Raw genomic sequence first — 4,910 nt, 5'->3', positions numbered from 1 at the left:
ACATTTCTACCAAAGGAGGTATAAGGTGCCCTTTCTCTCCGCTAGACTGTAAGTCACCCTTGGACAAGATGTGGCATCTGCTTATTCCCCGCCCCCCACCTGATCAGGGCCACGTGAAGCCATGGGAGCAGGTGGTGGATTATCGTATGAACAGCTGGTGCATACCACATGCGACTTCTGATGGTAGGCAGACAATCTCTGAAGAGTGTTGATAATGGCTGGGGTCACTGGTCTTGTAAAGACACTGCCCAGAAGAAGGCAATGGCAAACCGCTTCTGCAGAAAAAATTTGCCCAGAGCAATCATGGTCATGGAAAGAGCATGATTGCCAACGTTATACAATGTGGTATGTAATGAAAGAACAACTGTAGTATTTCACATTGTGCAAGACAGGCACAGACTATTCAATAATGTTCTCATGTAGAATCTCAGCCTGAAACATGAGCTACTCATTCTCTTTCACAGATGCTAACTGATTTGCTGAGTTCTTCCACCAGTTTGTGTGCTTTTAAATAATGCAATTGTGGCATTGAAGCTGAAATTTGAAAGCTAAAGGAATCACCCTCCAACAATCAAGACCAAATTCAGAGGGGTGTGAAATTCCCAGTTCCAAAAGCATATTGTCCCAGATCTTTGCACTACAAAGCTGAACTAGTTGGATTCCTCTACTATCAGTGCCCTTGGGATCCAAAGTAGAGTGGTAAATTGAAATTGAAATTGAAATGGGCTGAATACAGGGAACAAAGAGTTAACAGTCAACAAGCATTGTTGCAACTGGAAGGCAGTTAAAAATGAGGTTGCAGATGGCTCACTCTTAAGTGCCTTCTTTTTATAACACAGATTAATGATTTAGATTTAATGTGGAGGGTATTCTAAAGGAGTATAAAGACACTATAAAAATATGTTGGACAATGAAAGGAAAGGATTAGATTGCTGGAGGATTGAGATGATCTGGGCAGAAAAATGACAAATGTGAAATGTGAGGCAATTCATTTGATGAAGTGCAACAAGGGAAGAATACACACCATAAACAGGAGGGCAATGAGAAGCATACAGAATCATTGAATTGTATACCCACAGATCCCTCAGGGTAACAGGACATGTGGTTGAGAGCAATATGGGCTGCTTTCCTTTATTAGCTGTGGCATAGCCTATGAAAGTATCACAACTGTAGAAAACACCAATTAAACCACAGGTTGAATACCATGTACACCATTGGTCACTGCATAATGGGAAAGATGTGACTGCACTAGAGCAAGGTGAGGATCTTTCCCAGACTGGAAAACTGCAGCTAAGAGGAAAGATTTGATAGGCTACGGTTGTTTTCTTTGGAACAGAGGGGACTGCTAGGGGACTTAATTGAGGTGTATAAGATCACAAGCAGCCCAGACAGAATAAACAGGAAGGACCTATTTCCTTTAACAGTAATGTCAAGAAAACTAAGGGGCTTGAATTTCTCGTGACACACAGGAAGAGCAGTCAGTCCACAGATCGATGCCAAAATTTACAGCAATCCCGTCCATCCCTTTCCCTACTTATTTCCCCCTGACTTATTCTCTCTCACATGCTCATTAATGCCTTCCTGTTCTCCTGCAGCCCACCTTCACAAGCCATCATGTACAGCAGCCAGTCAGTACATCTTTGGGATGTAAAAGGAAACCCAGGCTTGAACAACAGCTTCTTCCTCACTGACACCATCCCTTTGAACTGCTCTGAAAATCCCTAACGTTACCTCGACTATGGGTCCTTTCTCTCCCTCTCAACTGGCACTCGTCCCAGTGTATTTATTTTGTTGTGTAGATTATGCACCGTTTACGTTAACTTAAGCTTGCGTTATAGCACAGAAACAGGCCCTTTCGCCGACCTAGTCCATGCCGGCTTGGTCTTCTGCCTCAACCTATCTAACCGTGTGCAGACTATAGCCTTCCACATCTCTCTCAACAGTATACCTATCCAAACCTCTTAGGTGTTAGAATTGAACCTGCGTCTACCACTTCTGCCGGCAGCTCATTCCACACTCTCACTACCTGCTAAGTGAAGTAGTTCCTCCTCAGATTCCCCTTAAATATCTCACCTTTCTCTCTCAACCTGTGATGAGTTCTAGTCTAACCCGAGCTCAGGAGGAAAGCCCACATTTATTTATCCTCTCAGAATCACCCCTCATTCTCCCGTGCCCCTGGGAAGATAGTCCTAACCTATTCATCTTTCCCTAAAACTCAGGTCCTCAAGTTCTGGCAACGTTTGAGCAAAAATTATTTCTGCACACTTTCAAGTTTAGTGATAGCTTTCCTGTGGGTAGGTGATCAGAAATGCACACAATACTTCCAATTTGACCTCACCAAAGTCTTGTACAACTTCAAAACATAACGTCCCAGCTCTTGTACTCAATACCCAGATACATGAAGGCCAACGAGCAGAAAAAGCTCTCTTTGCAACTGTTAATTCAATTTTGACATATACTATGTTGCTGCTGCTGCAAAATGCTAATTTTCATGACATTAAATGAATAATAAGTCAATATATCAATCTTGTAACAATTCCAATTCCAATTCACACCATGAGTGTGCATGCCCGTGACATTAATCTCGAACTCCAACTGGAGCATCTAATAACAGTCACAGGGTGAAAAGGCAAACTCCGCGCAGTCAGCAGCAGGTCAAGCTTGGGGTGTAGACCATTGAGGATGCAGCATGACCTGGTAACCACGTACCACCTTAGTAATGGGTAAGTTGCTCAGAGAGGAGAGGTGGATGTGCTGAGGGGCTGTTGATTGTGGAGCTTGCTGCCAGAAAGTGTTGAGAAGCAGATGCTCCCATGTTTAAACAATACTTCAAAGTTCAAAGTTCAAAATAATTTATTATCAAAGTACATAGACAGTGCCTATAAAAAGTACTCACCCTGCCTGTCTTGGAAGTTTTCATGTTTTATTGTTTTACAACATTGAAACAGAGTGGATTTAATTTGGCTTTTTTGACACTAATCAACAGAAATGACTCTTTCGTGTCAGAGTGAAAACAGATCTCTACAAAGTGATCTAAATTAATTACAAATATAAAATCCAAAATGATTGATTGCACCCCCCCCCTTTAATATGACACACCAAATAATCAATGGTGCTCCCAACTGGTTTCAGAAGTCACATAATTATTGAATAGAGATCTGTTTTTGAAAACCTGTGTGCAGTCAAGGTGTTTCAATTGATTGTGGTAAAAATACACCTGTTTCTGGAAGGTCCAACTACTGGTGAGTCTGTATTCTGGCAAAAACTACGCCATGAAGACAAAAGAAGACTCCAAGCAACTCCACGAAAAGGTTATTGAAAAACACATGTAAGGGGTTTCTTTTTTTATGTTACTGCTAAGGCTATTAAAATGGCTTCTTTGTTATGTTAAAAATAAAATGGCTTCTCTGTAATGTTAACTGCTGAGTTAACGGTAGCAGCTTGTTTGGGTTGTAATTACTGATAACAAGAATTGTATTCATTTGCTAACCAATTGGGATAGATGTTATTCTTTCTTGTGTGTCTGTAAGTTATTGTTTTCGCTGGCTTTGGGCAGAAGGTGCGATGGGGACAGAGAGAGGAGACCCGATGCTGTAAGCTAGGTGACGGAAAGGACCCTGAGCAGGAGTCCGAGGCCCAGGGTCTTTGGCACAGCTGTAAATCTGCCTAGGACAGGTCATCCTCAAAAACTGAGTGATTTGCAAGAAGGGGACTAGTGAGGGAGATCACCAAGAGGCCTTTGGAGGAGTTACAAGCTTCAGTGGCTGAGATGGGAGAGACTACGCATACAACTATTGCCCGGGTGCTTCACCAGTCGCAGCTTTATGGGAGAGTGGCAAAGAGAAAGCCACTGTTGAAAAATACTCACATGAAATCTCAGCTAGAGTTTGCCAGAAGGTATGTGGGTGACTCTGAAGTCAGCTGAAGGTTCCGTGGTCTGATTAAACCAAAATTTAGCTTTTTTGGCCATCAAATGTAAACCAAACACCGTACATCATCAAAAATGCATCGTCCCTACAGAGAAACATGGAGGTGGCTACATCATGCAGTAGAGATGCTTCACTGCAGTAGGCCCTGGAAGGCTTGTGAAGGTAGAGGATAAAAGGAATGCAGCAAAATTACAGGGAAATCCTGGAGGGAAGTCTGGTGCAGTCTGCAAGAGAACTGTGACTTGGTAGAAGATATATTTTCCAGCAAGACAATGACCCCAAGGCTAAAGCCAAAGCTGTACAAGAATGGCTTAAAAAAGCAAAGTTAATGTCCTGGAATGGCCAAGTTGGAGTCCAGACCTCAATCCAAATGAGAACTTGTGGCTCTTCACTCATGATCCCCATGCAGTCTGACAGAGCTTGAGCAGTTTTGTAAAGAAGAATGGGGAAAAAGTGCAGTGTTCAGATATTCAAAGCTGATAGAGACCTATCCACACAGATTCAAGGCTGTAATTTCTGCCAAAGGTGCATCTACTACATACTGACTTAAAGGGGGTGAATACTTCCGCAATCAATTATTTTGTTTTTTATATTTGTAATTAATTTAGATCACTTTGTAGAGATCTATTTTCACTTTGACACAAATAAGTCTTTTTCTGTTGATCAGTGTCAAAAAAGCCAGATTAAATCCATTGTGATTCAATGTTGTAAGACAATAAAACATGAAAACTTCCTATACGGTAAATACCTTTTATAGGCACTTTATGTCATCGTATATAACCCTGAGATTTGTTTTCTTTTGGGCAGACTCAATAGTTCCAATAACTATGATGGAATCAATAAAAGAGTGCACCCAACTGGGCAGACAACCAGTGTGCAAAAGACAACAACTTGTGCAAATACAAAAATAAATAATAACAATAATAATAATATTAATAAATAAGCAATAAATATCAGAAAATGGGATGAAGAGTCCTTGAA

Source organism: Mobula hypostoma, chromosome 8 (assembly GCF_963921235.1).
Source record: "Mobula hypostoma chromosome 8, sMobHyp1.1, whole genome shotgun sequence".
NCBI lineage: Eukaryota > Metazoa > Chordata > Chondrichthyes > Myliobatiformes > Myliobatidae > Mobula > Mobula hypostoma.
The sequence above is the reverse complement of the archived record's forward strand: the minus strand, read 5'-3'. Positions refer to the sequence as shown.